Below are 12,515 nucleotides of genomic sequence, written 5' to 3'. Positions count from 1 at the left end.
CAGTGGCAGAATACCTGGCCACTGTGACTGACCCTGACTCTCTCTCTCTCTCTCTGTATCTCTCTCTCTCTGTATCTCTCTCTCCCTCTCTCTCTTTTTCCCTCTCTCTCTGTCTCTTAATTTTAAGGGCTTTATTGGTATGGGAAACATATGTTAACATTGCCAAGGCAAGTGAAGTAGATAATAAACAAAAATGAAAATAAATAAACGTAAATATGGGTTGTAGATATGGGAGTTTATCAAGATTGAGTTTGTTTTCAAATTCTTTGTGGATCTGTGTAATCTGAGGGAAATATGTGTCTCTAATATGGTCATACATTGGGCAGGAGGTTAGGAAGTGCAGCTCAGTTTCCACCTCATTTTGTGGGCAGTGTTGCACATTGCCTGTCTTCTCTTGAGAGCCAGGTCTGCCTACAGCAGCCTTTCTCAATAGCAAGGCTATGCTCACTGAGTCTGTACATAGTCAAAGCTTTCCTTAAGATTGGGTCAGTCACAGTGGTCAGGTATTCTGCCACTGTGTACTCTCTGTTTAGGGCCAAATTGCATTCTAGTTTGCTTAGTTTTTTTGTTAATTCTTTCCAATGTGTCAAGTAATTATCATTTTCTCATGATTTGGTTGGGTCTCTCTCTCTCTCTCTCTCTCTCTCTCTCTCTCTGTCTCTGTCTCTCTCTCAATTCAATTCAATACAAGGGGATTTATTGACATGGGAAACATATGTTTACATTGCCAAAGCAAGTGAAGTAGATAATATACAAAAGTGAAATAAACAATAAAAATGAACAGTAAACATTACACTCACAGAAGTTCCAAAATAATAAAGACATTACAAATGTCATATTATGTATATATACAGTGTTGTAACAATGTACAAATGGTTGAAGTACACAAGGGAAAATAAATAAGCATAAATATGGGTTGTATTTACAATGGTGTTTGTTCTTCACTGGTTGCCCTTTTCTTGTGGCAACAGGTCACAAATCTTGCTGCTGTGATGGCACACTGTGGTATTTCACCCAGTAGATATGGGAGTTGATCAAAATTGGGTTAGTTTTCAAATTCTTTGTGGATCTCTCTCTCTCTCTCTCTCTGAGGTGTGTCTTAGGGGGACAGACTAAAGTGGAGAAATGGCTGCAGGTGATTCTGGAGGAGAGGAGATCTTATCTGTTGTTAACAGAGGAATGACACCTTAATGGAACTCCAGGCTAGCAATTACCTCAGAGTTCTCCTCCCCTACCCTCCCTCCTCCTCTCCTCTATCCTCCCCCCAACTCAATCTTTACTGACAAATTAAGATGAATTACACAGTGTGAGGGGAGCCGTCTACCTGTCTGATATAACACAGTCAGACAGCGTGAGGGGAGCCGTCTACCTGTCTGATATAACACAGTCAGACAGCGTGAGGGGAGCCGTCTACCTGTCTGATATAACACAGTCAGACAGCGTGAGGGGAGCCGTCTACCTGTCTGATATAACACAGTCAGACAGCGTGAGGGGGGCCGTCTACCTGTCTGATATAACACAGTCAGACAGCGTGAGGGGAGCCGTCTACCTGTCTGATATAACACAGTCAGACAGCGTGAGGGGAGCCGTCTACCTGTCTGATATAACACAGTCAGACAGTGTGAGGGGAGCCGTCTACCTGTCTGATATAACACAGTCAGACAGCGTGAGGGGAGCCGTCTACCTGTCTGATATAACACAGTCAGACAGCGTGAGGCGAGCTGTCTACCTGTCTGATATAACACAGTCAGACAGCGTGAGGGGAGCCGTCTACCTGTCTGATATAACACAGTCAGACAGCGTGAGGGGAGCCGTCTACCTGTCTGATATAACACAGTCAGACAGCGTGAGGGGAGCAGTCTACCTGTCTGATATAACACAGTCAGACAGCGTGAGGGGAGCCGTCTACCTGTCTGATATAACACAGTCAGTGTGGAGATGTGTTAAAATCCAGCTATTGTCTCTTTAATCCATGTTGAATGCAGGTTGATTTGTGATTTTACACACATAGTGTAGTAACACACCACTGTTTATAAGGAGTAGAGTCAAGAGAACAAAATGTTAAAACACACACACACACACACATTGAACCATGACCAACAACCTTCAGGGTAGACGGAACAGAAGGCCAGATCAGGATGTAGTAACATCTAGCGTTGCCATGGAGAAGGATCAGGACTGATTACTGCCACCTCGTTGTGAAGGAGATCCAGTCATCTCTCTAGCTGAGGACTCATCCAGTAGATGTTGTGAAGGAGATCCAGTCATCTCTCTAGCTGAGGACTCGTCCAGTAGATGTTGTGAAGGAGATCCAGTCATCTCTCTAGCTGAGGACTCGTCCAGTAGATGTTGTGAAGGAGATCCAGTCATCTCTCTAGCTGAGGACTCGTCCAGTAGATGTTGTGAAGGAGATCCAGTCATCTCTCTAGCTGAGGACTCGTCCAGTAGATGTTGTGAAGGAGATCCAGTCATCTCTCTAGCTGAGGACTCGTCCAGTAGATGTTGTGAAGGAGATCCAGTCATCTCTCTAGCTGAGGACTCGTCCAGTAGATGTTGTGAAGGAGAACCGGTCATCTATCTAGCTGAGGACTCGTCCAGTAGATGTTGTGAAGGAGATCCAGTCATTTCTCTAGCTGAGGACTCGTCCAGTAGATGTTGTGAAGGAGATCCAGTCATCTCTATAGCTGAGGACTCGTCCAGTAGATGTTGTGAAGGAGATCCAGTCATCTCTCTAGCTGAGGACTCGTCCAGTAGATGTTGTGAAGGAGATCCAGTCATCTCTCTAGCTGAGGACTCGTCCAGTAGATGTTGTGAAGGAGATCCAGTCATCTATCTAGCTGAGGACTCGTCCAGTAGATGTTGTGAAGGAGATCCAGTCATCTCTCTAGCTGAGGACTCGTCCAGTAGATGTTGTGAAGGAGATCCAGTCATCTCTCTAGCTGAGGACTCGTCCAGTAGATGTTGTGAAGGAGATCCAGTCATATCTCTAGCTGAGGACTCGTCCAGTAGATGTTGTGAAGGAGATCCAGTCATCTCTATAGCTGAGGACTCGTCCAGTAGATGTTGTGAAGGAGATCCAGTCATCTCTCTAGCTGAGGACTCGTCCAGTAGATGTTGTGAAGGAGATCCAGTCATCTCTCTAGCTGAGGACTCGTCCAGTAGATGTTGTGAAGGAGATCCAGTCATCTCTCTAGCTGAGGACTCGTCCAGTAGATGTTGTGAAGGAGATCCAGTCATCTCTCTAGCTGAGGACTCGTCCAGTAGATGTTGTGAAGGAGATCCAGTCATCTCTCTAGCTGAGGACTCGTCCAGTAGATGTTGTGAAGGAGATCCAGTCATCTCTCTAGCTGAGGACTCGTCCAGTAGATGTTGTGAAGGAGATCCAGTCATCTCTCTAGCTGAGGACTCGTCCAGTAGATGTTGTGAAGGAGATCCAGTCATCTCTCTAGCTGAGGACTCGTCCAGTAGATGTTGTGAAGGAGATCCAGTCATCTCTCTGGCTGAGGACTCGTCCAGTAGATGTTGATGACGCTCTGCACTGCAGAGCTCCAGGAATAAAGGAAGTTAGAGTCTTGGAAACCAAAAGCACATTTGTCATGCGCTAGTTTACCAGTCTGACAGGAGACCAAGGACGTTATATCAGTAGTGGTTCCAGTGTTATGTATGGAAATACAGAACACTGTCTTCTCTTGGCCTTAAACCAGGAGTTTGACGTGAAACCATTTTTTTAATAGTTTCAATATGTCCAAATTGTGTTTGTTTTTCATCCTTATTGAATATTGTATGTGTGTGTACTGTATATTCCTGTAAATATTGATCACATTCCGTGTCTATGATCATATATTATGATACATTGAATGGTAATGATAAGAACCCATTTTTTACCTCCTGTTTCAGGAAGTGATGTCACTGAGTACTGCCCCTATATGTAGGACCGTTCACCCCCACCTGGGATATGGATGCCTGATGAAGACCTACAGGGTCGACACGTTGTTAATAAATAAATATCACCTGGGAACGTGAGCAGCAGTGTGCAGCCTTTTCCCTTCTGTTTTCCATGAGTTTGTCTACAACTCCAGCACCTGAGGAAAGTACCAGGATGTGCGTAATGTTCTTCAGCTTTTATACCTGAAACATTTGACCTGGATTTGTAGCTGTTCTAATGCCCCTGAAGCTGTGTCAGGATGTGACTGACAGGAAGAGTTGGCCTCTATGCCACACCAGTAGATCCATATATTATGTACCTGGTAGGTTTATATACAGACCATCTCTTGCCCCATCCTGCCCCGGTGGTCTCCTGGTAGGTTTCTATACAGATCATCTCTTACCCTGTCCTGCCCCCCTCCATCTCCCCTGCGTCCCCCTTCCCATTCCCTCTCCCCTGCATCCCCCTTCCCATTCCCTCTCCCCTGCATCCCCCTTCCCATTCCCTCTCCCCTGCATCCCCCTTCCCATTCCCTCTCCCCTGCGTCCTCCTTCCCATTCCCTCTCCCCTGCGTCCTCCTTCCCATTCCCTCTCCCCTGCATCCCCCTTCCCATTCCCTCTCCCCTGCATCCCCCTTCCCCTTCCCTCTCCCCTGCATCCCCCTTCCCATTCCCTCTCCCCTGCGTCCCCCTTCCCATTCCCTCTCCCCTGCATCCCCCTTCCCCTTCCCTCTCCCCTGCGTCCCCTTCCCATTCCCTCTCCCCTGCATCCCCCTTCCCATTCCCTCTCCCCTGCGTCCCCCTTCCCATTCCCTCTCCCCTCGTCCCCCTTCCCATTCCCTCTCCCCTGCGTCCCCCTTCCCATTCCCTCTCCCCTGCGTCCCCTTCCCATTCCCTCTCCCAGCGTCCCCCTTCCCATTCCCCCTCCATCTCCCCTGCGTCCCCCTTCCCATTCCCTCTCCCCTGCGTCCTCCTTCCCATTCCCTCTCCCCTGCATCCCCCTTTCCCTGCCCTCTCCCCTGCATCCCCCTTCCCTCTCCCCTGCGTCCCCCCTTCCCATTCCCTCTCCCCTGCGTCCTCCTTCCCATTCCCTCTCCCCAGCATCCCCCTTTCCCTGCCCTCTCCCCTGCATCCCCCTTCCCTCTCCCCAGCGTCCCCCTTCCCATTCCCTCTCCCCTGCGTCCCCCTTCCCATTCCCTCTCCCCTGCGTCCTCCTTCCCATTCCCTCTCCCCTGCATCCCCCTTCCCATTCCCTCTCCCCTGCGTCCCCCATCCCATTCCCTCTCCCCTGCGTCCTCCTTCCCATTCCCTCTCCCCTGCATCCCCCTTCCCCTGCCTTCTCCCCTGCATCCCCCTTCCCTCTCCCCTGCGTCCCCCTTCCCATTCCCTCTCCCCTGCGTCCCCCTTCCCATTCCCTCTCCCCTGCGTCCCCCTTCCCATTCCCTCTCCCCTGCGTTCCCCTTCCCATTCCCTCTCCCCTGCGTCCCCCTTCCCATTCCCTCTCCCCTGCGTCCCCCTTCCCATTCCCTCTCCCCTGCGTCCCCCTTCCCATTCCCTCTCCCCTGCATCCCCCTTCCCATTCCCTCTCCCCTGTGTCCCCCTTCCCATTCCCTCTCCCCTGCGTCCCCCTTCCCATTCCCTCTCCCCTGCGTTCGCCTTCCCATTCCCTCTCCCCAGCCCTGCGTCCCCCTTCCCATTCCCTCTCCCCTGCGTTCCCCTTCCCATTCCATCTCCCCTGCATCCCCCTTCCCATTCCCTCTCCCCAGCCCTGCATCCATTGATAGGTGTCTGTTTCACGGTGCTGTGATGCGGGACCAGAGAGGATAGTGTTTCAGAGGTGCTATAGTCCTCTTTTTAATCCCATCACAGGGAAAGAGTGACCAGGGTGCTGGGCTCCGGACTAAATCCCCGTGTTTTATCTACCCTGGAGTTGTCAACAAAGCAGCAGGACAGAAATAGGAGGCCTATTTTACTTTTGCATGTTTTAAAAACTGAATGACGACTGCTGCACATGCTGCCACTGCTTTTAACAGACTAGATTATACTGTTTAGAGCGAGCAGGCAGCTCACAAACAAACAAGTCGAAACCAGGGAGAACGCAACGAGCATGCAGATGCAATAAGTGAAAACACATTATTTAACTGGGGATAGCTAGCTAGCATAATGTCACAAAGCATGATCTAACTGGGGATAGCTAGCTAGCATAATGTCACAAAACATTATCTAACTGGGGATAGCTAGCTAGCATAATGTCACAAAGCATTATCTAACTGGGGATAGCTAGCTAGCATAATGTCACAAAACATTATCTAACTGGGGATAGCTAGCTAGCATAATGTCACAGAGCATTATCTAACTGGGGATAGTTAGCTAATGTAATGTCACAAAGCATGATCTAACTGGGGATAGCTAGCTAGCATAATGTCACAAAGCACAATCTAACTGGGGATAGCTAGCTAGCATAATGTCACAAAGCACAATCTAACTGGGGATAGCTAGCTAGCATAATGTCACAAAGCACAATCTAACTGGGGATAGCTAGCTAGCATAATGTCACAAAGCACAATCTAACTGGGGATAGCTAGCTAGCATAATGTCACAAAACATTATCTAATTGGGGATAGCTAGCTAACATAATGTCACAAAGCTTTATCTAACTGGGGATTGCTAGCTAACATAATGTCACAAAGCCTTATCTATCTGGGGATAGCTAGCTAGCATAATGTCACAAAGCATTATCTAACTGGGGATAGCTAGCTAGCATAATGTCACAAAACATTATCTAACTGGGGATAGCTAGCTAACATAATGTCACAAAGCTTTATCTAACTGGGGATAGCTAGCTAACATAATGTCACAAAGCATTATCTAACTGGGGATAGCTAGCTAGCATAATGTCACAAAACATTATCTAACTGGGGATAGCTAGCTAGCATAATGTCACAAAGCATTATCTAACTGGGGATAGCTAGCTAACATAATGTCATTTAGCATAATCTAACTGGGGATAGCTAGCTAATGTAATGTCACAAAGCATTATCTAACTGGGGATAGCTAGCTAACATAATGTAATTTAGCATTATCTAACTGGGGATAGCTAGCTAGCATAATGTCACAAAGCATGATGCGCTATCCAGTTAGATAAACTTTCATTCTGAAATAACGTCATATTTCCAAGTTAGTCAGATATTAGTTTAGATAGACTTAAAATTGGCATGGAAGATAATTAGCTAGCAAACTACCAGCTAGCTATTGCCAGCTAGCTGCTTATCAGAGGTAGATAACTGGTTAATTTGACCCCAAATAAAACGACCAAACTATTTCTCAAAATTACTGTAGCATGCTAATTAATCTTATCATGCTTTGTGAAACACCCGGTTTTATTCTGTTTTAGTCCACACAACATGTTGACCCTGTCACATACAGTAGAACCTGATGAACACCGTGGGGGAAACAATCACATTGGCCAGCCATATCTGTGATTAGAAGGTTCTAGTGTATCCACTCTTGTTGGTTGTAGATGTCCTGTTTATCAGGTCCAGACTCCCATGACTTTTATGATTATTCATTTACAAGTTCATTACAATTTGCTTTTTGATTTAGCGCTACCTGTACCTGATAGAGCAGACCTGGTCTCAGTTGAGGAAGTGAGCCGTCATATGAAGGAGACTAGAGTAGACCTGGTCTCAGTTGAGGAAGTGAGCCGTCATATGAAGGAGACTAGAGCAGACCTGGTCTCAGTTGAGGAAGTGAGCTGTCATATGAAGGAGACTAGAGTAGACCTAGTCTCAGTTGAGGAAGTGAGCCGTCATATGAAGGAGACTAGAGTAGACCTGGTCTCAGTTGAGGAAGTGAGCCGTCATATGAAGGAGACTAGAGCAGACCTGGTCTCAGTTGAGGAAGTGAGCCGTCATATGAAGGAGACTAGAGCAGACCTGGTCTCAGTTGAGGAAGTGAGCCGTCATATGAAGGAGACTAGAGCAGACCTGGTCTCAGTTGAGGAAGTGAGCCGTCATATGAAGGAGACTAGAGCAGACCTGGTCTCAGTTGAGGAAGTGAGCCGTCATATGAAGGAGACTAGAGTAGACCTGGTCTCAGTTGAGGAAGTGAGCCGTCATATGAAGGAGACTAGAGTAGACCTGGTCTCAGTTGAGGAAGTGAGCCGTCATATGAAGGAGACTAGAGCAGACCTGGTCTCAGTTGAGGAAGTGAGCCGTCATATGAAGGAGACTAGAGCAGACCTAGTCTCAGTTGAGGAAGTGAGCCGTCATATGAAGGAGACTAGAGTAGACCTGGTCTCAGTTGAGGAAGTGAGCCGTCATATGAAGGAGACTAGAGTAGACCTAGTCTCAGTTGAGGAAGTGAGCTGTCATATGAAGGAGACGAGAGCAGACCTAGAGGTTCTGACTGACCGCACGTTTGGACCCCGTTTACTTTGTACCGTTAAAATGTATGCTATCACTGGGGAAGTTCCCCCTCAGACCAAATAGCTGGTTAAACAAGCCTAGAAATGTTTGCACGGCCCGTGTGTCTGTGGAGCTGCTGCTGCTGGCAGGGTAGGAAACAACCACACAGATTGTTTTAAACGATATACTTTTGAAATAGGAAAATGTACACATTTATCACACTCCTAAGAACATTTAAAACATAATCCATGAATTACATCATATATATGCTTTTCTATTATTATAATTTTTTGGACCAATAACAAGTGTCGCCCCTAACGCCCTGTGGGCGGGCCCCAACTGAGTTTTAACTATTACCTAAAATAGTTATTTGGTGACATAATGCAAAACACACCTTGACAAGACAGCAGTAACCCGTTCTAATAGAGAGAACAGGCTCATTGAAGTGTGTGAGCAGGCTGGCCATCTACCAACCCCCATCAGACAGACAGAACTGAGGCTGGCCAGCTACCAACCCCCATCAGATAGACAGAACTGAGATTGGCCAGCTACCAACCCCCCATCAGACAGACAGAACTGAGTCTGGCCAGCTACCAACCCCCATCAGACAGACAGAACTGAGGCTGGCCAGCTACCAACCCCCATCAGACAGTCAGACAGAAGTGAGACTGGCCAACTACCAACCCCCATCAGACAGACAGAAGTGAGGCTGGCCAGCTACCAACCCCCATCAGACAGACAGACAGACAGAACTGAGGCTGGCCAGCTACCAACCCCCATCAGACAGGAAGTGAGTCGGAGCTACCAACCCCATCAGCAGACAGAAGTGAGGCTGGCCAGCTACCAACCCCCATCAGACAGTCAGACAGAAGTGAGGCTGGCCAACTACCAACCCCCATCAGACAGACAGACAGACAGACAGAACTGAGGCTGGCCAGCTACCAACCCCCATTAGACAGACAGAAGTGAGGCTGGCCAGCTACCAACCCCCATCAGACAGACAGACAGACAGAACTGAGGCTGGCCAGCTACCAACCCCCGTCAGACAGACAGAAGTGAGGCTGGCCAGCTACCAACCCCCTGTCAGACAGACAGAAGTGAGGCTGGCCAGCTACCAACCCCCTGTCAGACAGACAGAAGTGAGGCTGGCCAGCTACCAACCCCCGTCAGACAGACAGACAGAAGTGAGGCTGCATGGGGTCGGTGGTGAGAAAGACAAACAGCTTGAGCTGTAGACAGATGATTAAAGCAACAGAACTAAAGGACTGACAAGGCAGTGGGGTGTTGAGCATGTTGAGTCTCTCAGCTGGTCCTAGTATTGATCCAGTATTGGTTTGGATTGGTATTGATTACAGGACGATGGCCTCCTGTGGGGGCGACTCCACACGACCTCACACTGGGGTCTGCTCACACCTCTCAGAAACAATCAACCCCAGGTTATTATGTAACGGCAGTAGTTCATACAATATACACAATGATACAAGTTAAACATCACATAACCCTAATCCTAACTCTGAGCCTAACCCTAACCCTAAGCCTAAACCTAAACCTAAACTTAACACGAGCACTAACCCTAATCCTAACTCTGAGCCTAACCCTAACCCTAACCCTAAGCCTGAAACCTAAACTTAACACTAGCACTAACCCTAAGATAACATGGTCGTCATTGTGAATATGAATGAATATGCACTTGCACTCGTCATGAAGGTTAACTGAACACTCAAAGATTCAGTTGTACGCATTTAAGTGTCTTGTCATTTTAACGTCTATTTCTGATGTTAAAGAATTACAGAGCAGATTTCCTCCTTTTCTCCGGTCCGAGTCTCCTGAAGTGTTTGAGCTCCTCAAGGAGAAGTGGTTCCTTTGATGTGTGATAGAATGTGTTTAAAAGCCGCTGTGTGGCAGCTGAGAGGTGAAGGGAGCGTTGTGGATGAGGGACGCTGGGAAGGAAGGGCATGTACCAACAGACCTAGACCCTGAGTGATGGCGATGAGACAGGAGGATCGTGGGTAACAGGACACCTCCTCGCCCCCACTTCGTCTCCCCCTGTATCCTCCGTCAGCACAGTCATCCTAATCACAGCTGTGAAATTTCTCTTTAGGTTTATACTGATGTCACTTCATCTTAGAGAGACAATCTGCAGTAGATACATCCATTATTGGACTTATAAATTAATGATATACGGTATATCCATTGATTCTTGAAGAATATAACTTATAAGCAGCAGTGGTTAGAGCGTTGGGCCAGTAACCGAAAGGTTGCTAGATCAAATCCCCAAGCTGACAAGGTAAAAATATGTTGTTCTGCCCCTGAACAAGGCAGTTAACCCACTGTTCCGCGGTAGGCCGTCATTGTAAATAATAATTTGTTCTTAACTGACTTGCCTGGTTAAATAAAGGTAAAATAAATTGCCTTGTGAGCTTAGTTCAACTGTAACACTCCATGAGAACCCAAAATATCAGCCTGTTTTTCTCCAATCTTTCTAAACAAAGTAAGTGTATAGCCTCAGAACATGGTTCAAAGCATCAGTGTGTTATATTATATAATCAGTTCTTGTATCTATTGCTCTGTCTATGAATTTGAGAGTGGTTACATTTGTCTAGCCCCATCCCTCAGCTTTTTAGCAAAACAGTGGAGGGGAAAAGGCTTCGTTATTGTTTCAACTGCTGATTGCAGCTTTAAAGAATCTCTTCAGCGTGGCAGTAAACTACAGACTGTGTGTATGGAATCTCTTCAGCGTGGCAGTAAACTACAGACTGTGTGTATGGAATCTCTTCAGCGTGGCAGTAAACTACAGACTGTGTGTATGGAATCTCTTCAGCGTGGCAGTAAACTACAGACTGTGTGTATGGGATCTCTTCAGCACGGCAGTAAACTACAGACTGTGTGTATGGAATCTCTTCAGCACGGCAGTAAACTACAGACTGTGTGTATGGAATCTCTTCAGCATGGCAGTAAACTACAGACTGTGTGTATGGAATCTCTTCAGCGCGGCAGTAAACTACAGACTGTGTGTATGGAATCTCTTCAGCACGGCAGTAAACGACAGACTGTGTGTATGGAATCTCTTCAGCGTGGCAGTAAACTACAGACTGTGTGTATGGAATCTGTTCAGCGTGGCAGTAAACTACAGACTGTGTGTATGGAATCTCTTCAGCGTGGCAGTAAACTACAGACTGTGTGTATGGAATCTCTTCAGCACGGCAGTAAACTACAGACTGTGTGTATGGAATCTCTTCAGCACGGCAGTAAACTACAGACTGTGTGTATGGAATCTCTTCAGCACGGCAGTAAACTACAGACTGTGTGTATGGAATCTCTTCAGCGTGGCAGTAAACTACAGACTGTGTATTTGTGTATGGAATCTCTTCAGCATGGCAGTAAACTACAGACTGTGTGTATGGAATCTCTTCAGCATGGCAGTAAACTACAGACTGTGTGTATGGAATCTCTTCAGCATGGCAGTAAACTACAGACTGTGTGTATGGAATCTCTTCAGCACGGCAGTAAACTACAGACTGTGTGTATGGAATCTGTTCAGCGTGGCAGTAAACTACAGACTGTATGTATGGAATCTCTTCAGCATGGCAGTAAACTACAGACTGTGTGTATGGAATCTCTTCAGCACGGCAGTAAACTACAGACTGTGTGTATGGAATTTCTTCAGCACGGCAGTAAACTACAGACTGTGTGTATGGAATCTCTTCAGCACGGCAGTAAACTACAGACTGTGTGTATGGAATCTCTTCAGCGTGGCAGTAAACTACAGACTGTGTGTATGGAATCTCTTCAGCATGGCAGTAAACTACAGACTGTTTATTTGTGTATGGGTGCATGTGTTCTTTGTTTTCCTTTCTTGACATTGGGAATTAAAATAGGAATAAAGATTATATTTCTAAAGATCGTAACATTCAACAAGGCTGTCCGTGCCATACTGATCCTTGGATCGGGGAAACTGGATCCGGTTAAGATGAAACGCAAGAGTGAACTTTAAAGAGCTGTCTGTCGTCTCTGTATCAAGACATGTCATCAGAGGTGTGCTTTTCCAGTCATGGGAAAATGGCGGTGTGATGTGTGACAAGGTCCCGTGTCACTGGTTGTTCATCAACTATGACACATTTCCTGCAGACCTTCCTGACTGGACTAGAGGTTTTCTGGAGTGGAAGTGTACAATACTTGTGCCAA

This window comes from Salmo salar, chromosome ssa18 (genome assembly GCF_905237065.1).
Source record: "Salmo salar chromosome ssa18, Ssal_v3.1, whole genome shotgun sequence".
NCBI lineage: Eukaryota > Metazoa > Chordata > Actinopteri > Salmoniformes > Salmonidae > Salmo > Salmo salar.
The sequence above is the reverse complement of the archived record's forward strand: the minus strand, read 5'-3'. Positions refer to the sequence as shown.